The sequence below is a fragment of the Cricetulus griseus genome, chromosome 7, assembly GCF_003668045.3.
Source record: "Cricetulus griseus strain 17A/GY chromosome 7, alternate assembly CriGri-PICRH-1.0, whole genome shotgun sequence".
NCBI lineage: Eukaryota > Metazoa > Chordata > Mammalia > Rodentia > Cricetidae > Cricetulus > Cricetulus griseus.
This window is the reverse complement of record NC_048600.1, coordinates 120,333,381-120,356,590: the sequence shown is the minus strand read 5'-3', so window position 1 is coordinate 120,356,590 and position 23,210 is coordinate 120,333,381. Positions and strand designations below refer to the sequence as shown.

The 23,210-nt window shown below is 45.7% G+C and overlaps 1 protein-coding gene and 1 pseudogene across 3 annotated transcripts in view; one reads left to right on the top strand and one right to left on the bottom strand.

The window, feature by feature from the left end:
* The window catches only part of Pitpnc1 (phosphatidylinositol transfer protein cytoplasmic 1), a 268,351-nt gene that overhangs the window by 92,053 nt on the left and 153,088 nt on the right, over positions 1-23,210 (top strand). The gene's annotated exons all lie outside the window — the stretch shown is intronic.
* On the bottom strand, positions 7,618-7,897 carry LOC107979357 (annotated as a pseudogene).

Below are 23,210 nucleotides of genomic sequence, written 5' to 3'. Positions count from 1 at the left end.
TCTGTCCTGCCCTTTCTCTTTCCCTCCCCCCTCCCTTTTTCCCTTCCTCTTATTTTCCTTTTATTTTCTGCATTGCTAGAGACCAAATCCAGGGCCATGTACACCTTGCCTAGTGCTCTGCCCCGGAGTGGGACCTATCCCCTCCAAGACAAGCAGGTTCAGCAAACATGAAGCCGGGAGGAGGTCAGGAGTGTATGTTTTCAGTCCCAACACAATGAGGAAGAGAGTGGTGAATATGGGCAGCAAGGAACATCGGGGTCCTCTATCACCCCTCCTTCTGTATTCCAGAAACAGGGTACTCTGAGGTAGACTGTCATAAATGTATTTATTTGTTTGCAATGCTAGAGCTCAAGCAAAGTGCCTTGAAGATGCTAAGCCAACGCTCTACCACCGAGCTACACCACTAGCCTGTACAACTCATTCTTAAATGGGCATAAGGGGGGAGGGGAGGGGGGCTACATGGTGTAAGATAAGATGCTACTTACAACTTTATTGTATACATATTTTTTAAAAAACCATTAAGTTAAACTCCTCCTGACCACTATGGACATCCTCGTTGCTTTGATCTAAGACATTTCTGTCTCTACCATATCATACCAATGAAACAAGAAAGCTTTCTCTGGGTACATTTGTGCTCCCAGGATGCTCAGAGAAGAGGTGCTTCTCTGGGCTTCTGTTTAGCGATTTTGGTGCAAAGTCTAGAAAGGGGAAAGTTTAAATTTTCTCAGCTGACAAACTTTGGGACTTCATGGTGAGCCCTCCTCAGGCATGGCTTTCTAGGCCAAGTGTGAGCCAAGCTCCGGGGCTGCTGGTCTGAGGATGGAGGAGCATGACCATTTTATTTAGATGCTTGGCCAGAGTTCAGATCCATGGACTCAGGGGCCAGCGTCCAAGAGCCCAAGTGATTTCCCCCAGGAAATGCCTTCCTGACCCATCCCCGTACAGGATCACCACACACTGCTTGCTGGTGGAGAAAGAGGGTCAGAATCACAGAGCAGAGAGAAACTTGGTTCTGTCTGTCTGTTTCTGGGTGTGTATCTGTTACTGGGCGTGAAGGAGAAAGCTTACCCACTCAAATGGTCTGCACTACTGAAGAGTCCAAAAGAGCCGTAGCTGGCTGGATTTTTTTCCCCTTGCTGAAGTTTTTCTTTGCACCTAGAATACTCAGAGAAAAGGAAGAATAAATGAAAGATAAACTCTTCTTTCAAAATATTGTTTGAGTCAACTTATTGAAGAGAAAAGCAGAGTCACTCTGCTAGTAAATAGAGTTTCTGGGGACCAGAAGGCACCCTCAGATTCACTTGACTGTCCTGGGCCTGGGGCCCATCGTAGTTCACCTCGTGTTGTAAGACTTTGGAAGCTGGCAGCATGATGGTTATGTAATGTGGACTCTGAGGCCTGCCAGCCGGCCCTCAGCAGGTCCTGGGGAAATGCCAGGTTCTTTTGAGTCTTTTTTAAAGCTAGCCCAATAGAGTCCTCTGGCCTGGAGTACACACTGGGCACAGACTTCAGCCCTCATGATTTTACAGATTGACACAGTCTCCTCAGTAACCTCCACCAACACCTGAGCATAGATAAGCAAGTCTGTCGGCTCCATGTTTTGTTTAATTTTTGAAACTGCAGTGAGATAGCAACAGTAAGTGTGTGTGTGTCTGTGCATGGGTATGTACTCATGAGTGCAGGTACTCTCAGAGGCCAGAAGAGGGCATCAGATCCCCCGACGTGTGTGTTGGGAGCTGGACTTAGGTCCTCTTCCAGATCAGTAAGAGCCCTTAACTGCTGAGCCATCTCTCTGTGTGTTGGGTGTGTAGGGAGGGTAGGTGAGAATACAGGTGTGCACACGTGGAGGTCAGAGGACAACTTTTAGGAGTTGCTTCTTTCCTTCTGTTGAGGTTTCTGGAGACCAAACTCAGGTCATCAGACTTACAGGACAAGCGCTTTTTATCCATCAAGCCCTCTCTCCAGCCCTCCTGTGTGTAAGATGGAGTAATTCTCCCTTTACTGCGTTTTCTCCATCCCATGATGCTGTGATGAAGGTGGATGTGGTAGCACCTGTCTGAATCCCTGCTCTGAGCCATATGCTCAGGGATTGCTACACCGCATGGCGACCCCCCCCCCCACTTTTATATATTTACTATTTTTAAGACAGGAAAGTGCCCTGAGAACCTAGGACTCCCCCCACCCCCCACTCCCTGAGTGCACAGGACCTGAATGCTGTCAGTGCTCCCTTTTCCTGCCCTTGTGGCAACAACTCCTGGTGTCACTTGATCCTCTCTTGTCATTGATGCTTCCTTCTCTTTCCTTTTTTCTTCTTTTGAAGTTGTGGTCTAGATACGCAGCTCCTGTAGCCTGTATGGAATCAGTACGTCTGTGGGCTGCTCAGGGGAATCCCCCACCCCCCACCCCACCCCCACAGCCTCCTGACGTGGGCTGCTGGCTTCCAGAGATGCTGAGGTAGCAGGTTTGACGTCTGGGGAGTTCTGCCAGCCTCTTGGAGGCTTAATGTACAGCTCTCTGGGCCTTCTAGTATCCCATCCATAACTGGGTCAGCATGTTTTCCTTTCCATCTCTGTTTGTCTTTTCTTTTTGGTTATTTTTTTTAGGATACATATGTAGATTAAAAAACAAACAAACACAACCTCAGCTGGTGTTTCAAAGGCTTGGAAATAACTTACCTAGTTACCTCCTATTTTTATTAGTTTTTATTTTTAATGAAATTTCTTTCTCTCTTTCCTCTCTCTCTCTCTCTCTCTCTCTCTCTCTCTCTCTCTCTCTCTCTCTCTCTCTCTGATAGAACCCACAGCCTCCCCAACACTTGGTTAGAACTTGACTGTTGAACTATACTTTCAACTTTGTTTTTGGCCTAGGCTGACCTTAAACTTCCCTATTTGGCTGAAGTTGAACTTGACTCTTCCTGCCTTCATCTCTCCAATGCTAACACCTGCTGGCTATCAAACCCAGGGCTTCGTGAACGTTAGGCAAGAGCTACCAACTGACTATACATCCCCAGTCTAATTTTTTTCTAATTAATAAATCTACATGATATATTTTGGAACAAAGAGTGAGACTTGGGCCACACTTTTGTGTTTCATTATCCAAGCACAATTGACAAAGTATTCTATTTGTCCGTTTTTTGTTTTGTTTTGTTTTTGTTTTTATCTTGGCTTTAAAATTAGGACAGAGAATAGCAAGCCAGCTGGAAGAATGAAATTAACAATATTTTAAAAACATCCCCTCTGACTCTGGGAATGAGCAGGTGGAGGTGATGGGTGGCAGAGAGGCCCAGAGACAGTAATGGGATGAGCGTCACCATGTTCGAGCAAACTGAACAGATTGAGAAAGAGGCTTCCCACAGACCATGCCTAGCAATGTGTAGAGCCCCAGAAGCACTTCCAGGAAGTTTTGATCAGCAAATAAAAGGGTAGGAAAAAAATCTAGAAGAATCTGTAGTTAATAAGAAAACAGGACCATCTTGTCAGGGAGACTTGTTATAGAGTTGAGGACTCTTTAAGTGACATGGTCAGCCAGTAAACGGTATGGTTTCAATGGAGCATACCATGAAAGCTGTCACCTTCAGACTGTGATCTACCACAGGCCAAATCAGCTTTTCCCCCGGGGCCTTTTCAGATTATTTTCTCTCTCATATTTGTAGAACATTGAAAGGCTCCAGGTTTAGTTTTTAGTCAGCCTCTGCACCCCACCATCAACATCATGGAGCTATTACTGGTTAACAGAGAATTCTGTAGTGCTCTGGGCACAAAATTTGCCTTTCCTGGTGATTTGTTAGGCCCCTGAGAAAGGGACAGGAAGGTAGCTTTCTCTCAGGCAGCTCAGGCTTCTGGGACTGGGAACCGGGGCCAGCCCAGGCTTCTGGGACTGGGAACCGGGGCCAGCCCCCATAGTGTGTGGTCATTAGTATGACGCATGACACAGGGAAGCGTGTGAATGCAGCCGGCCACTACAGCTGGTGCTCTTGACTCTGGGCAGAGTGTTCCCAGGAACACACAGGACACTAAGGACTGTGATGTAACCCATATCTGCCAGATGTGGGAGCCGCCATGAGTCACACTGGGTGATTCATTGAGAAATGCCTTCTGGGTCATATGGGCAATGAATCAAGGAACCTTCCCTGCCATCTGGGGTTATAAGCACCAAGTCCACACCCCAAGAATCCCCAAGTTCACTAACATCTGTCAGAAATTATAGTTTCAGCTTACACGCAGGGAGCATGGTCTTTAGCCTGTCATGTGCTAAAGGATTTTATCCCTTTGGATGATGGAGGAAACCCAGCAAATTAACATGTATAGGGGTGGAGATCTGGCTCCATAGTGGAGTACTTGTATAGACTTGGATTGGACACCCAACACTGTGACCCCAGCACCCCCAAAACATGCTAAGTTATAGGGACACTTCCACACATCCCTGTAAGATCAGGACTAGGATGGAACAGTGGGGGAAAAGAGAACACTCTCTGACACTGTGCCCATGATAAAAGCTGTGATCTTTTATTTTTATTTATTCTATTGGATGTGTATAGGGTACCTCTCACTGTGCCCATGATAATAGCTGTGATCTTTTATTTTTATTTATTTATTCTATTGGATGTGTATAGGGTACCTCCCATGGTGATTAACAAATGTATTTCTGCCCTTTAAAGACTTTCTTACCGGCGTGTGATACCCAGTCAGGGAAGTGTGTGTGCATGGCTGGGTGAATTTCATACCCACCTGACAGGAGAGGGTGGTGGTGTCAGAGCTGCTAGGGTCAAGGCCTTAACAAGTGAGGCCCAGGCCACCTATCCTCCACAGGCCAATTAAAGAGTCGAAAGCAGAGAAAGAAAACTCATTCAGCTTGGCCACACTGGGAAGAGTAGCAAGGAGAGGCTGCTGAATCCTACGTGGTCTCCAGAACACGAATAGAAGGTTTGTGTTTAAACAGAGAGCAGGAGGTAGGCTTGTGTGAGCTGTGTGGCCTCATCCATCGCCAACCTAACATCTCATCTTCAGTGTCTCCTGCAAGGTGATCTGACAAGTTGTCAGAACCATGTGATCACTCTTGCTGGGAGACAAGTTCTTCTCTCCCTCCCCCCACCCCCCCTCCCTTTCAGCCTTCTCCTCCCCACGGCATGAGTCTCCTGGGGAAATTCCAATTTCTTAAGGTCTATTGTTGTTGAGTATTGTTTTTTTCTTCCTTCAGGATGGGTACAGTGGCCCCTAAGAAGACACAGTTTAATCAGGGATATGGAGGTGTGACTGTCCTGGATTACCTGTGAACCCTGTGTCTAGCGACAAATGTCCTTAAAAGAGATGGGATGGAAAGGGATCTGGGGACATGGCTCAGTGGTTAAGAAGAATAACTGCCCTTCTAGAGGACCCAAGTTTGATTTCCAGCACCTACATGGTGTCTCACAGTTGTCTTTTACTCCAGTCTCGGGGTAACGGACACCCTTTTCAGTCCTGGGCACTGGGCAAATGTACCGTGTGTGCATAGACACATACTCTGGCAAAACACCCATATACATAGAAAACTAAATAAATCTTTAGGGAGGGGTAGAGACCTGCCATTTTAAATGAGAGAGCACAGAAAATAGGATAGAAGGAAGGAAAGCCATTGAGCTTCTAGAATTATACAGGGTAGAATCATGGAACTGGTTGGCTTTGAAAACATGCATGCATTATCTCGCAAGAAAAGGTAAGCACAGCCCCAAAATGATTCAAAGGCTCTTCAGTGGCTTCACCTCCTCACATGTCCTTGTCTCCGTGTGTTTGAAAACAAGATCTAACTACAGAAGATGGAAAATTCCAGGAAACTTAGAGAAAATGGGCTTTCTCACATCTGTAGACACTCTTTGCCTATGACTAGAAAGTAGGTCTTCTGGAGCCTCATTTACCAAAGCCAAACAAAACTAGAAAACAATCTTTAAATTCCAAAATGGTGAAAGAAGGAATGAATCAAGTAGACCCACGAAGGGAAGTTTTATAAAGAAACACTAGCTGGGTGGTGGCCTTTAATCCTAGCACTTGGGAGGCAGGGTTATTTTGGCTCACAGTCTGTGGGAATACAGTCCATCATGGTGAGGGAAGCATGTTGGCAGGAGGGTTGGGTCTGGTTGCAGTGTGGCCACCACAGTCAAGAAGCAGAGGGTTGCTAAGATGTGAGGTCCCTCGTGGTCTCTCCTCACGACTCACTTCCTCTTGCTAAGCTCCATCTTCTAAAGGCTTCTCAACCTTCCAGAATAGCGCCATTGCCTGGAGACCAGGTGTTCAAGCACATGAGCTGGTTTTTTGCGCCCTTCAAGCATCCCGAAGTGAAAGCATACTTTATATGGCCCTGGTGTTTCTGTGTCAGACTCCCTTCACTCAGCACTCCAGGAGATGCGTGTCTTTCTGTTTTGTTTAGCTTTTGAGACAGGATCTTACTATGTAGCTCAGGCTGACTTCAGCTCTCGGGATCTTCTTGATTCTGCTGGGATCACAATACCAACCTGTTTTGTGTTTGTTCATTTTCCTTGCTGTGTATACTTGCCCTTCCATTAGGCATGGTTTCTGTGGCAAAGTGCAGTCTGGAAATGTGAAATGGAAAATATCAGAAGTAAACAATTCTTAAGTTGTTTTTATCCTTTTTTAAAAAAAAAATTGAGATAAGGTCTCAGCATGTTGACGCTGGCTGGCCTTGAACTCACAGAGATCTGTCTGACTGCCTCTGCCTGAAGTGTGCTGAGACTAAAAGCATGTGCCACCATACACCCGGCCACCTGACTTTTATTTGTATTGTGATAGTACATTGCTGTGATTGGTCAATCTTATTATTAGCTATTATTGTTATTCTTTTGTGGAGCCTAACTTATAAATCACGGACATCCTAGGCGTGCCATATGGAAGAGACATAGCAATATACAGGACTTGGAACTAACCACAGTTTCCAGCATATATTGGGGGGGGGGTTGGAATGTGTCCCCCACAGCTGGTAGCACTGCTGAACACTGTGTCTTGGAAGAGCCCGTTACAGGGCTCTCAGGACTGAGCAGACAGCAGAGCACACCAATTTTCTGAGAATCAGAGAGCTGGGCTGCTGCCTGTGAATTTTAAACATTCTTAACCCATCACCGGGAAGATGACTGGAACAGCTGTCGTTCCCTCCATCTCAAGTCTCAGACATAAATTTGCATGTTTTAGTAGCTCCAGCCCCAGTCCTCCTCTCCAGCTTTCTGCAAGCGAGGCCACATCCACACCGTGCACACACAGTATTCCTGAATACCCTGCTTTGATGAGCCTTGGAAATAGCGCCAGGAACTTCACAGAGGACGAGATTGAAATCCAGGGCCCCAGCTGTCGAGAGATGAGCTGCCTTGCTTACCTGATGTGCCCCCATATCCTTATGGAACTGGGGGAGGCTGAGTTTGAACTTAGAATAGCAGAATGAAGGTGGGGGGGTAGGCGTGGCAACCATACCTCACAGGCTGTTTTTCCTAGAGAAAAAGCCTTTGATGGGGTGTGTGGTGGTAGAAAACCCAGGCATCATGGCAAAAGAGAAATAGGGTTTGTTTTTTGTTTTTTTTTGTTTTTTTTTTTTTCATTTTTGAAACCAGAACATTTGTTTTATGACTGACTGAAATCTTCAAGATGAACTGGATGCTGCAACAGCTGCCCTCTTGGGTTTAGGTGCTGTCCCTGCACGGAATCCATGTCTGAATCTTCAATAGACACCTTTTAGATGCTGCATCCACCTAGTCCTGGTAGTGTTTCATCTCAGCCTTGGCACTCCAGTTATACTTTTTCTTGCACTTGGCAGGGTAGCCACATTTGCCACAGGTCAACTTCTGAAGGTGGTAGGCCTCAGAGCCACAGCAGTGGCACAATGTGTATGTCTTATTGCCATGCTTTCCAAAAGATGACATCTTCCTTCTGCCACCGAGGCCAAAGAGAAGTCTTTATTTTTTCTGATATAAAAGTAGTGTATCTTTCTTTCAGAATGGGAAAATTCCAGGCCCTACAGGTAATATCTGCAACTCCATGCTGCCAGGACATTTTTGAATATATTTGCATATGCAACTTTGTATACAAACCACCTTTCTATTTAAAAAAAAAAAAACATTTATTTCTGCTGTTAGTGAATATGCCAGGTGCTAGTCCCTGGTGATATAGCATGAATAAAACAGCCCTTTTCCTGATGTAGCTGATATTCCAAGAGGGTATACATGTAAAACGGTGCTGCGTGCCTGTAATCCTAGCTCTTGGGAGGTAGAGGTCAGAAGATTGGAAGTTTAAGGCCAGCCTCTGCTGCATAGCAAGTTTGAGGTCAGCCTGGGCTGCATAGTGAGACCCTGACTCAAAAACCAAAACCCCAACCAAATTAAAAACAACAACAAAACGAAAATATATAGTACTAAATAAGATGATATAGTACATGTTTTTAACCAGTCTTCCACCAAGCAACACATTCCAGTATAACTCACGAGTTTATCAGTGACTACAATCATAACTAGACAGCAATGGTGGTGAACAAAGTCTGAGATAGTGACTGCCCTGTCACCTTGGGTCCCTGAGTGCCTGTAAGGATCAGGGCAGTCAGATTTGCTGACTTGCATGAGCAAGAGGGAAGCTGTGGCTTCATTGAACCATGGGGATTTCTACCAGTCAGTTGTTTGTTGCTGTAACAAAATACTGGAGGTGGAAAATGTTGTAAAGAAGAGGGTTTTATTTAGCACACCGGAGCTTTGGATGGCGTCTGCATCTGTTTAGTTCGGGTGAGCTTGATCAAATCATGTTAGTGGAAGTGTGTAGGTGGATTTTCCTGTCCTGCAGCCACTCTCTAATAATCACTGAGAGGCTCAATATTAATTACAAATACTCAGAGGAGAGCTCAGGTGTATTACTAACTAGCTCTTACAACTTAAATTAACCCATTTTTATTAATCTATGTGGCTTGTGGCTTTACTTGTCCTCCAGCATGTCCTGCTCCCTCTGTGTCTCCTGGTGACTCCACTGACTCCGCCCTTCTTCCTCCCAGCATTCTCGGTTTGGCTGTCCTGCCTATACTACCTGGCTGACTACCAGCCAGTCAGTTCTTTATTAACCTGTGAGAGTAGTATATATTCACAGTGAACAGAAGAGTTACTCCACAGCACAAGTGTCACAACACACGTGTGGAGGTCAGAAGACAGCTTTGGGAAATTGGTTCTCTCCTTCCAACACATGGATTCTGGGGATCCAACTCGTGCTGTCAGACTTGACAGCCGGTACCTTTAGCCTCTGAGCAATCTCCCTGGCCCTGGATTATATCTTGTTTCATGATACAGGAAGCAAGAATGACTAGGGTTCAGCTCCAGAATTTTACTACAATTCACTCTTGGGGGTGAGGTGTGTGTGTGAGGTCATGAGACACCCCAAACAATGGAAGTTCTTACTTCTTAAAGTTTCTCACTTTTCCAACCTCACCACACAGAGAATCAAGCCTTCAACACAAGAACCCTCTGGGGACAAACCACATTCTAGACCATGGCAGAGATCTGGGGGTCGTGGTGTTGAGTGTAACTGGCCAACTCCAAATGATACAGCCACAGGTGTCACGTATACAGCCCCCCAAGAGAAGAAGAGATTAGCAAACTTTGTAGCAGTAACATTGATTACTAGATTGGTTTGTATAAAACGCACTGCATGGGCTGAGGAGATGGCTAGGAGGGTAGAGTGCTTCTCTGTAAGTGTACACGTGGGAAGGTCTGCGTTTGATCCCAGAGAAAAAGCCAGACAGACTGGAGTTCAAGCCATGGAGTAGAGATGATTAGAAATGGATCTGTGGTTAAGAGCACAGGCTGCTCTTGCAGAAGACCTGGGGTTCAATTCCCAGCACCCACATGGCAGCTCACAACTGTTTGTAAACTCTAGTTCCAAGGGATCCAACACTCTCACACATACATAGAGGTAATCCACTAATGTACACAAGACAAAAATAAAAGTATGAAATTTTTTAAAGTGTTTGAATTTGAGATGGTTTATCCATATATCACCTCTTTAAAAAAGGATTTTATTTTTTTATTTTTTATTTTTGTTTTTTTGGTTTTTTTTTTTGAGACAGGTTTCTCTGTGTAGCTTTGGAGCCTATCCTGGCACTCCCTCTGGAGACCAGGCTGGCCTCGAGCTCACAGAGATCTGACTGCCTCTGCCTCCCGAGTGCTGGGATCAAAGGCGTGGGCCACCCACACCCGGCTATTTTTAAACTGTTTTACTTCAGACACTGTCATGTCATTTTTAAAGATTAATTTATGTGTGTGAATGTTTTCTCTGCATTTATGCTTATGCACCATATGTATGGCAGGTGCCCATGAGACCAGAAGAGGGCATTGGACCCCCTGGAGCTGGAGTTACAGATAGCTGTGAGTTCTCATGTAGTCCCCTGGAAAACAATATGTGTTGGTTAAGCACTGAGTCATCGATATAGCCCTCAGTGATTCTTTTTGAGACAAGGCCTCACCGTGTCACCCTGACTGGCTTTGGACTCACAAAGATCTTCCAGACACCCCCCACCCCCACCCCAAGTGCTGGGGCTAAAGACATGTGCCACCAAGCCCAGCTGAAGATTTACTTAAGTATTATGTATGTATATGTCCGAATGTGTGCACTTGTGAGTGTAGGTGCCTGAGAAGGCCAGAGGAGGCGGGCAGATCTCCCAAAGCTGGAGCTACAGGTGGTTGCAAGATGCCAGATGTGGACTGGTGCTGGGACCTGAACTCCGGTCGCCTGGAAGAGCATCCTTGTTTCCCACTCCTGACACAATTTTAGAAATTTAAAATATAGATGAGTTTTGCTTGTGAGTGTTGCTGGGAACTGAATTCAAAAGGCAGATATTATTGGAACTGTAGAGGAGCTTTGGAAGGGAACCCTGTGTAGTAGTCCTTGCCGTTAGAGGGAAGGGGCTCAAATGAGTCCCAAGTCAGGAAAAAAGGCCCAAACTTTAAAATGCCACCCTCTGAGAAACACAATGCTGAAGGAGTTGTTCCTCATCCCCTTATCCCTCTCCTCCTCTCTTCCTACCATTTGTTTAACTAGAGGTCTTTTGGGCCATGCTCTCCATAAAATTTATTATATGGAAAATATTTTCAATCCTTTAGCTCCCTTACCAAATATGAAGCATTTTTTAGCAGCTCCAAGAGGCCTTTAAGTCCCATGTGTGACTGTCTTTGAGTTGAGTCATATAAACTTTATTGCCAGCCTTGGTGAAAACTGCATTGCGTTGGGGTCATTTGTGACGTGTGTCACCCCAGTCCCGGGTCCCACTATCCCTCTGGTTGCTATGGAATCACTGAGTCAACAAACCTTTCATCTCTCTGAGAAAAGGAAGCCTTTACTGTTGTGCTCTGGAGGCGCCCTCCTGGGCGACATGGGCACGGTTTGTTCTAGGAAAAACAGATTCACCATCACAGCATCGCAGAGTTTTAATAGCAAAAGAGGTCATGCGATGGAACAGTTTTACAGGGGTGACATGAGGTCACGTGGTTAGAATAGAGATGAGAAGGTTAAGGGTGAGCTGTGGGTGCAGTTCAGTGGTGGGCACTTGCCAAGGGTTTGTGGGGCCCTGGTTCCGTCCCCTGGGAGAATAGTGAAGAGAGCTAGAGATGGTAGAAATGGAGGTAGATTCGGAGGGGGAGGAGAGACTATAGATAGCACTAGAGAACTGATGATGGAGGTAAAGAGACAGGATAGGTGTGGGAGCGTGCGTGCGTGCGTGCGTGCGTGCGTGCGTGCGTGCGTGTGTGTGTGTGTGTGTGTGTGTGATAAATCCAAAGAAAATTCAAATGAAACAAGTAAATACTCATAATATACTTAGACTGTGGAGTTCCCTCACCTTCCCAATTGTGAAGTGTGTTAAAAATAAGGATCTGAGCCTGGTGGTGGTGGTGGTGGTGGCGGCGGCGGCGGCGCACTCCTTTAATCCCAGCACTCGGGAGGCAGAGGCAGGCAGATCTCTGTGAGTTTGAGAACAGCCTGGTCTACAAGAGCGAGTGCCAGGACAACCTCCAAAGCCACAGAGAAACCCTGCCTCAAAAAACAAAAACAAACAAACAAAATACAAAAACAAAAAAAGGATCTGGGTTGCAGATGTAGTTTAGACCGTAAGTGATCCCACCTAGCATGCACGAGGCCCTGGGTTCCATCCCCACACTGCATAAATCAGGCTTGCAAGCCGAGCACCGGGGAAGTGGATGCAGGGGGATCAGTAGCTCAAGGTCATCCTTTGCTACATAGCAAGTTTTAGGCCAGTCTGGGCTACATGAGACCCTTCCTCAAAAATAATAAAATAGAAAAAAAAAGAATCAGAAAAATTATCTAAGGTATTGGAGAAACTTAGAAATTTTATCTTACGTTTTATCTTACATAGAATCAGATTCTAAAGTGACCATGTGAGAAAAGTGCAGGTCAGACGTTATTGTCATCTGGGATGGCTCTAGCTTTGAAGGTTCTGGAAACTTTGGGAGGTAGGACTTCATTAGGGCAGGCCCTTGAGTACCTCATCCCCAGGGCTCTCTATGGTTCTGCTCTTTGCTGTCCACAATGGGGTGAAGAAAGCCCCTTGCCATGGGCTCCCGTTGCAAGGAGGCTCTATTCAAGACACCATGATTTGGGCCTTCTTAAGCAGCGATCTTTTCGAAGCAAATAAATATCAATACCTTTATTATGTTGTTTAGCCACAGACGAGGAAACACAGTGAGTGTGAGGCAGGAGGCTATGGATGTATCAGCAGGTCGTGATTTACATTTACCTGAAGAGAAGGAAGGTTGAGCCTCTTTTCATACATTTGTTGGTTTTAGAGCCTGTCCTGGAACTCAATCTGTAGACCAGGCTGGCCTCAAACTCAGAGATCCGCCTGCCTCTGCCTGCAGAGTGCTGGGATTGAAGGCATGTGCCACCACTGCCTGGCTTCCGTTGCTCGTTGTAATGTGAAGTGCCTTCACCCTTCAATCCAGTGTTGCCTTTTAGATGCTACAGTGTCGAGCCTTACCTTTGGGTTTTTAATTCATTTTGAGGTTTTTGTATTGTTTTGGTTTTTTTTTAGATTTTATTTACGTGTACAGTTGATTTGCCTGCATGCATGTCTGTGCACAACTGCATGCAGTACCTTAGAGGTTAGAACCCAGGACCAGAGGACCAGGGATGGCATCACCCACCCTGGGCTGAGCTCTCCTGAATTGATCACTAATTGAGAAAATGCCTTAAAGCTGGATCTCATCAAGGCCTTTCCTCAGCTGAGGCTCCTTCCTCTGATGACTCTAACTTATGTCAAGTTGACCCACACAAAAAAACAGCCAGTACATTTACCTATAAAATAGGCAATTTATACTCTATGAATTATATTTCAAAAATATGATTCAAAAAGTTCCTTTCCTAAACAGATCCGCCTCACTCTATAGCCCAGAATGACCTCAAAGTTACAGCAGTCCCCCTGCCTCAGCCTTTCAAGTGCTGAAATTACAGACAAATGTCACCAACCTGTCTCAAAAAAGCAAAAAGAGAAGGAATGTAACAATGGCATTTCACTCTGTAGACTGTAGTTTTAGGCTGGCCTAAAACTCAAACAGTTCCCTTCCCCCAGCCTCCCCCAGGAGCTCAGCAGGAGCCACCACACGTGACTGAGTGTAGGCCACATGTTAGCCACACTACTGTGTTGTGCGAACACTGTCACTGGGGGGCTGGGTGCCCAGGTTAAGCTGCATTCCGTGTGGGATCAGCATGGTGGCCACCGCCCACTCCTCGGCTCCTGAGAATTTATTTTCTGATCAATAATAGTTCTTTTGTTTTCCCGGAATCCCTACTTTTTCATGGAAGCAAGCAAGCAAACCACCCAGAGCTGTGGCCATCTTGACCTAATCCACCCGTTAGTCAGTCTACTTTCCACTCCTGGGGTCTTCTTGGTCATTGCCTCGGTTCCCTCATCTGTCCCGTTAGTAACAGAGACCCTAATTGCACCTGCCTATAGGAACTGTTAGGAGAATTAAAGGAGCTATTGCAGGGAAGGCTCTTCCCAGTTTCTGGGACATTCTAGTGTTGTTGGTGAAGTGTTCACCGTTGAGGTCAAAGTGCATTCCATGTGCCCCAGCCTCCTGCACTCTGCAAGCCCCACCTGGGCTGACAGTAACGTCTTTGGATGCTGGCTCGTGTAAACAATCCTGGCCCAGCCCTTATTCCTTAGCAGGCTTCTTCTCTGCTTTCTTAAAATCATAATCAATGATTGAGGAAGGATTTATTGCTTTTTAAATTTCTTTTTTAGGTCAGTAGGCTGGCCTCAGTTCTCTGGGTGTTTAGGGAAAGCATAATCCTTTCCAGGAAATGGATTTAAACTGCAGTTCAGGTTCAGTTTAGAGGGAGGAGATTGGTTTTGCGGGACTAAGCGTGTAGGCTGCGGGAGGAGCCAGCAAAGTTTAGGAGATGGCAGATTTAGGGAGTGGGTTGGTCCAAGTACAGAAGTAGAAACAGAGCAATGGTGGGCAGTGGTTGTCTGGAACCCTGGGAAGAGGATGCTGGCGTGCACTGGGGCCTCTGTCCGGAACTGACATGTGCAGGAGTGAGGGGTCAGAGTCTGCCATCTTGCAGTCTCATTGACTTTTTCTCAAGAAGGCACAAATGAGAGGTGATGGGAGGGAGACCTGGGTATAGGCCTGAGAGTTTATGGATTGTTTGGCAAGGTTGAAAGAGGTGAGGAGGGAGGAGATAAGCCAGCCAGATTGAGAGGTCAGGAAGGGAAAGCCCCGGAAGTGAAAATCAGGAGGAAGTCAGAGTGACTATGGGACTAAAATGTAAGAATCTGTGGTATCTGGTTAGAGCCTTTGCCCTGGGATTAATTACAAATATGACAAGAGGAAAACAAAACCATCTCACATCCCCAAGCTGAAGGTGAAGGAAGGCCACAGCGTCACTGAGCAGTGAGAAGGACTTGTGGCAGGAAGCAGCACCAAAATCATTCAATGAGGAAATGGGGACAGAGAGGGACAAACGTGGATTTGGCCATTTGCTTTGGAAACCATTGTAGGATCTGGAGGGGAACGGGTGGTGTGGTCAGCCCAGGCAGATAAGCCTATAGGGAGGGGAGTTGTTGGGAAATAGACCACAGATGTGCTGCTGGGGTAGGGAAGCGCCAAGGAGCGACTCTTTGACCAGCAAAGGTGAGTGGTAAGTGTTAGACCCCCGAAAACTCAAGTATCCGGGGTCCCAGGCCACGTTCACAGTCACCCCAATCACCAGGCGGATTTGAGAGCTTGCTGCAAACTACACGAGGCTTTATTGTAATTTAACGAGCTAACCCCATGTTAGCTCGGGTCTTTCACCCACCGGCCATGGCGGATAGCTAGAAAGACAGTTTGAAGCCGCTGCGCACAGATATTTATAGGGCAGCATAAGGGGAGTGTCTAGGGGTATGCACAGGCTCACGATTGGTGTGCCTCCAGGCTTGGAGGGCTTGCCCTGTGTTGATTGGTCAACTGGTTGTTATGGCCCATAGGCCCTCCCAGGGTGGTTGCTATGCTCTCTACGTCATTGCTGTGCGCTTGTCCGTAAAGCACACCCAGGGTCGTAAAGCATAGCGCCACCAGCTAACTTCTGATTGGCTCCTTGTCACGAGACAGGCATCTGACTTTCTAATGACTAACTTCTGATTGTTTCCTTGTCACGAGGTAGGCATCTGACTTTCTGGTTTCTAGGACAAGGTCATAGAAGCACGTGTTCGGCCATTATGGCTGCCAAAAGGGAAGCTGGTCCCTTCAGTAAGAAATTGAGGAAATCTGATTTCTAATATAACCTGTTCTAATGCTCAAAGCCCAGCAAGGGAAAGCTGCCATTTTACCTCCCAGAGTTGCAGTAGAATCTGGGTGGTCTTGTTCTGTCTTGAAGGGACAGGGAAACCCATTGCTAGGGTGTCAGTTCACATACTAGGTTATATTTCTGCGGCCCTGATATTTTCTCTAATATCTCCCAGGAGTTTAGGAGGGCGTCCTTTTCTGGTAGACTTGTGCACCTGGCCACACTACTGAGTGTTGAGTTGTTTTCATTTTGTTGAGCATCTGTCTTTGAGTCTAGAGCTAGCGAAAATAGGGCAGCTTTTATAAACAGAACAGCAGAAAAGGTACTCCGGCTTCCTGTTTTCTTGTCTTAATGGCTTAGCTTGTAGTGGCTACCTGTAAACCCAGAGGCAGGAGGGATGCGGCAAACTGGAGGTCACCCTTCCAAACCAGCTAGGGCTACAGAGCAAGACCCTGTCTCCTCACTTCCTTCCAACAGTAAAGAGCAGATCTGTTTACACTTGGAGGTCACTGATTGGCTGGACTGTCTAGCCACTGAGATCTAGGGACCCTCCTGTCTCAGTTCTCCCAATCTTAGGAACAAGGTATTCTGCTTTTGATGGTTGTGTTGCAGATCTGATCTCAGGTTCTCATGCTTGCATGGAGAGCACTTCAACTGAGCCACCTCCCCAGCCCCTGGGAAACATTTTAACAATAACAGTTTATATGCTAGCTGTAATTTAAATCTTTTTCTTTATTGCTTTAACAGTCTTGCTAAGGTTTGTTTTGTTGTTGGTTTTTTTTTTTATCAATTTTTTGTCGATCTTTTCAAAGAACCAACCTTCAGTCTTATAGATTTTTCTATTTTCTAGGTTATTAATTTGCACTCTAGTTATTTCCTTTGGCTCTAGTTATAAATTCTTTATTGTATATTTTTTTAACAGTATCTTTAGGTAGAGAGGTTGCTTTGAGTCTTGTGTGTGCTTGTGTATGTTTGCCTGTTCATGTTTATACAGGTGAGCATGCATATATGTGCACATGGCTGTGGAAACTGGAGTTCAATGTCAGGTGGCTTTCTTGGTCACTCTTCACCGTACTTTTTGGGACAGGGTCTCTCGCTGAGCCTGGAGCTCACCATTAGCAAGAGGATGCTGTGGATTTGCCTGTCTCCCTCCCACAGCAACCCAATGCCAGGGCCTCAGATGCACTGTGGTGGGATGCTGCAGGCCTCATGCTTGAACAGTATCCCCCTCCCCCTTTACTCACTGAGCCATTTCCCCAGACCTAGAACTAATTTTATTAAAGTTAATTTTATGGTTCTACAGTTTGGCTATTTTTACAGTTGGCTATTTTGTTTTTTACAGGCATGGCTCCCATCTTTTTTTTTTTTTTTCCTTTTTCTTTTTCTTCCTGGTACTGGGGATGAACTCGACCAGATGATAGACAAGCACTTCACCTGTAAGCAGGGTTTCTCTGTATATAGTCCTGGCTGTCCTGGAATTCGTTCTGGAGACAAGGCTGACCTTCCCTCCCTCCCTTCCTCCTCTTATCTGTGTCCGAGGTTATTTATAGTATTGAAATGCTAATTTGGATCGCCCATCTATTTGTTTTGAATAAAAATTGAAAAGACCAGCCGTGTTTAGTGGTGCCCACCTTCATCCCAGCACTCAGGAGGCAGAGGCAGATGGATCTCTGTGAGTTCAAGGCCAGCCTGGTCTACAAAGTGAGTTCCAGGACAACTAGGACTGTTACACAGAGAAACTTTGTCTCCTCAAAAAACAACAAATCTAAAGAACGAACAGTATACAACAAGAAAGGAAATTTATCTTCAGACCATGTTGCTCCCCCCTCAGTTCTGTAAGGTGAACACTGTTGCAGACTCAATGACTATGGAGCTAGTATTAAGCTTAAAACACAGCAGCAGCTCTCTGTAGTCACCTCCAGTTTGAAAGCTTGATACACACACCCCCCCCACCCAGAGAGAGAGAGAGAGAGAGAGAGAGAGAGAGAGAGAGAGAGAGAGAGAGATGGTTATGTGCTGTCAGCCAGTGCAGGACATGCCTGACCTGCAGGCACAGGACCAGGGGCAGTGATGACTACAGGCTGGTAAAGCTCCTTACCCGATGAGGCCTAGCCTGCGAGTCAAAGCAAAAGAAAGAATGTTAATGGCCTCTCCTCTTGGCAGAGATGGTGTTTTGCTTTGTTTTGTTTTCCCTAACCTCCAATGACTGTAAATTGCTTTGTTTAATCCCATCCTGATTATAAAAGTGCTACATGTGCTTTGAGACTATTTAGAAATTTCAAAAGAAAGCGGAAATTCCAGGACCCAGAGATAACGATTCTTTAATAATTTTAGTATCTTATTATTTCCATACATTTTTTTTTTTTTTTTGATTGGTTGGTTGGTTAGTTGGTTGGTTTTTCAAGACAGATGTGAGTGGGTGTTTTGCTTACTTGTAGGTCTGGGCACTAGATGCATGCCTGGTGTCCCCAGAGGTTAGAACGTGACAGATCCCTCAGAGCTGGAGCGGCAGAGGGTTGTGAGCTGCCACCTGGGTGCAGATCCTCTGCAAGAACAAGTGCTCTTGGCCACTACTGTGTCTTTCCACCCTGTGTCTAATTATTTATCAAGATAAGGACTTACCATGTTGCCCAGATTGGTCTTGAACTTGTGATCCTCCTGCCTTGACCCCCTTGTGTTGCACCATCATACCTGGCTCCCTCTTGTTTTATTATTATTACTATTTTAGATTTGGCTTTTCCTTGAAACGCTGTGGGTTTCTGTAGGCGTTCCTTCTCTAGTGACTTGACAATCCACTTTATGTTTTCATTTGGTCTGGTAGTGGCTTTATCTAAGGCAGGAACATTCTTGATCTTTGTCATTTCTGATTATCAGTGTCAAAACATTTAGCCTTTGGAACTCTGCACGCTGGTCCTCATTCTTTAAAAATATCTTAGGTATTTTATTTCTTTATCTATCATCCATCCATCCATCCATCCATCCATCCATCTATCTGTTTGTCTATCATCTATCTATCTATGTAGCTATCATCTATCTGTATGTCTTTCTGTCTATCCACTTATTTATTGTATGTTCTGTGTGATATCTTCCCCTGGCTTCTGTACATCAGGCATCCCGCCCTGTCAACTCTTCACATAGTTTCCTTGAGATGGCTCTTTCACTAACCCTGGAGCTTGCCATTTTGGCTACACTAGCTTTCCAGAAAGCCTCAGTATCCTCCTGTTTCCCCTCCCCCAGCACTGGGATTACAGGTGTTGTCATTTAAGAAAAGCAGCTCTGGAGAGGAACAGGGTTCAAGCAAAGTTTTTTTTTTTTTTTTTTTTGGGAAAGGGTTCATAAAAGGGGGAAAGAGAATAGGGAGACCGGCCTCTGGGGACAGGAACAGGAGGAAAGAGGGGCAGAGAGACAGGGAGGGAGGGAGGGAAAGAGAGAGAGAGAGAGAGAGAGAGAGAGAGAGAGAGAGAGAGAGAGAGAGAGAGTGAGAGAGAAATAGAAGGTGGGCAGGGCCTTTTTAAAAGGGAATGTGCACAGGTGGTGCTCTTAGTGGCTGCAGCTGAGGGCGCATCCTGTCAGAACCCCAAGGACAGGCCAGTACAGATGCCTGAATACTAACAACAGGGCCATATGAGACAACCTCCAGCTTTGTACATGGGGGTGAGAGATCCAAATTCAGCTCCTCATGCTTGTGCAGAAAGGGCTCTTACCCACTGAGTCATCTCCCAGCCAACCTGGAATTCCTTGACTCTTTTAGGGCATGGGGATTATAGGCGCACACCACCATGCTCATACCTACGCCATCATTACCCAGGCAAGAGTTTCTGCCAGACTAAATTTCTTCAGACTAAATGAACTTTTATATAACAAAAGTTTAGAAATTCTCCAAATATATGCTTCATAAGGTGGAAAGAATTTCTACTATCCCTTTTACATATTTCTTTAAGTGATAAAGTAAATCCCGAATAGGACTTTGTGCTGTGTGTGTGTGTGTGTGTGTGTGTGTGTGTGTGTGTGTGTGTGTGTGTGTGTGATAGATCCCTTCTATCTCTTGAGATACATCTCTAATCTTGTTATTGTCTTATAGTGATTGAAAATTCAATTCAACATACTTTCTGTATGCAGTGTGGAGGGCTAAGCAAACATTAACCAAAAACGTTTTTAAACTAAAAGTCTTTATACTAAAGTTTTTCAGTCAGTAACTGGTAATTAAGTTATGCCCATAGAAAGAGATTGCTATCTTACATAATCATTGATAATTGTCTGTTTATTTGTAATGCATTTCATACATATGTTAATGTACTTTGATCATGTTAAAACCCATTACTTTTTGGGTTTTGAGACAGGATCTCATGACTTCAATTCAAAACCCTCCCCCTCCCCCTCTGCAGTGGTAGGGTTGCTGCTGTGCGTCGCCTCGCCTTCCCTCACCATTGATAATTTTTGAAGACTGCTTCAGGATATAGAAAGTGCTGGTAATATATTCAGTTAGAAAAAGCACATTACAAAGTGGTATATATATTCAGCGTCATTTCTATTCCATCTTTTAAAATAAAAACCCTGAAAACTAGAAAGAATATGTTCTTAAATGTCAATATTGTTTATTTCTGGATCAGCAAAACTTTTTTCGCATATTCTAATTTTCCTGTAATGAAAACAAATGGATGTTATGATCAGATGGTGCAGCAGAACGCCGGTGGTATTTTAAGGACAGAGCCCTGCTTTTTAGGATTCTCTGCAATGGGCAATGGACACTTTCATCCCCATTTCAGGGATCTATTTTGACCTCTTGGGAAAGACCATAGCTGGGCCTTACAGGGAGAGTAGAATGGGAAGCCATGTTGGTTTGCTTTCTGTTGCTATGAAGGCTTTATCTGGCTATCCAGTTATAGTCCACCGTCAAGGAAGTCAGACGTTCCTGAAGGCAGAAGCTAACGTAGAGACCTCATTGGTTTATTGAGTGGCCTTTCCTATCCAACCCAGAACCATCTGCCCATATCATCCACAGTGAGTCAGCCCTTCTACAGTCGATCAGCAAACAAGAAAACACCCCACTGACGTGCCCCACAGTCCAATCTGGTGGAGGCAGTTCCTCAACTGCCTCTTTTCAGATGTGTTTAGGTTTGTGTAAAGTCGACAAAAATTATGAAGCACAGAGCCCATGCAGAACCGAGGTGGAAGGAGCCCCAGCCAGCAAGCCCAGGTAGAGCTGTGAATTCTAGAGAAGGGAGGGTTCTCTGTGCACGCTGTCACAGGTCATTGCAACCCAGAGGTATGGGTGTCCTCACTACAGACACAGAGGGACAGGTCCTGTGTGGCTCCATGGACAAGAAGTACCTTGGCCAGGCAAAGGCAATTCATGGTAACAGAGACTGCTAGCTGCCAGGGCCTGGTGGGCAAGTGAGTTCTCCTACTTCAGGTTGTGGAAACAAAAACATTCTCGTGGTGAGTGGACAACAGGATGAGTACACTCACTGCCCCTGCCGGGAAGCTGGCTCGAGGGGTGAAGTGCTTGGCACAAGAGTGTGAGGACCTGAGCTAGACTTCCTAGCATGATGTCAAAGCCAGTGTTCCCATGGGAAAAAAGGAAACTGAGGCAGGAGAGCTCCCAGAAGCTAATGGGCCAGTTAGTCTTAAGTTCACAGTAGGAAACAACAGATTTGTCACCAACAATGGGGAAAGTAGGAGCTGGCTTTGGCTCTTTTCTGACTTCCACACACACACTGTGGCATGTTCACACTTAACATGCTCTCACACAGGTCCACACGCATACATGTACACATACGTACTTTGTGCATGCACACACACATCACATGCACGCTTAAAAATTGTTAAAGTGGTAAATTTTATGTTATGTGTGTTTTACTTCAATTAAAAATAAAGCCAAGCAGTCAGGGGCTGGAGATGATTCAGTGGCCGAGCCTTTGAACATTAAGAAATGGAGTTAGGATCCTCAGAGCCCATGTTAGTGCTGGGTGGGCATGGTGGCCCCCTTGTAATTCCAGCCTCGGAAGGTGCAGCAAGCTGGCTAGTGAGGCTAGTCATGTCAGTGAACTTTGGGCTTGATTGACAGACCCTGTCTCAATGAGTAAGGTAGAGGACCAACCGAGATGATTCCTGATAGCAACCTTGGGCCTGAGTACACACACACACCACACTTGAACAACCCACATGTGTTATGTCTGAGCACACACACACACACACACACACACACACACACACACACACACACACACACACACACACACACCTACCTTTGCTATTGTCGAAGGGTAGACAAGGATCTGTTCCCCTCACCTGATTGACCCAACCCAGCTCTCCCTCTCCTCCCCTCTCCTCCCCTCCTTTTTCTTTTCATTCCCTCCCCCCTTTCCCTTCCTTCTCCTTCCCCATTTCATTTTAATGGGGTCTTGTGTTGTTCAGGGTGGCTTTGAATTCATTGTGTATCTTGCCTTCATGTTCCAAATTCTGGGATTACAGGCACAGACTACTACAAATGGTTTATGTGGTGCTGGGGATTGAATCAGCCCTTTGCGTGGTAGGTTAGCATTCTACCAACTATGCCTCATGTCATACCTTGCCTGTTTTCTTGATCCTTTTTTTTTTTAAATCAGAGTTCCAGGCTTGGCAGTGGTGGTGCACACCTTTAATTCCATCATTCGGGAGGCAGAGGCAGGTGGATCTCTTTGAGTTCGAGACCAGCCTGGTCTACAAGAGCTAGTTCCAGGACAGCCTCCAAAGCCATAGGGAAACCCTGTCTCAAAAAACCAAAAAAACCAAAACCAAAACCAAAACAAAAAAACAAACAAAAATCAGAGTTCCTTGTGGCCCAGGTTTTCAACTGGAACTCACTTTGTACCAGGCTGGCCTTGAACTCACAGAGATCCGCCTGCCTCTGCCTCCCAAGTGCTGGGATTAAAGATGTGAACACCACCACCCAGCTTCCTTTAACCCTGTGAAAAAAGAAAAGGATTGAAGAGTATGGTAGGTGCTTCAGGGGTTCCTGGAAGCACATCAACTCCATTTCACAGGGAAAAGAGAAGGGAAAAATCCCAGGGACAGGACACCCATGTGGATTGGGACAGAGTTGTTGGGTCTGCTCAGTGTGATGGGAAATTATTTGAAGAGAGGGGACCATGACAGGTTTTTCAAAGCCAAAGAAGTTATGCCCTAAACTGCTTGGTGTGGACCAAACAGATCCTGCGTGACTGGGAGAGTCGAGGGAGACCAGAGTCCAGGATGTCTCTAATGTCAGGAGCCATGGTAGGGTAACAGAACCAGAAAAGCCCCATGGCCAGAGATTCCACATATCTGAACCCACGGTCTATTCCCATTGTAACATTCCCAACTTGCTTTAAATTACCAGTCTGGAAATTCATTCTAAGAATCGCATCTGCACATCTATCTGGGCATCCTACCTTGAACAGT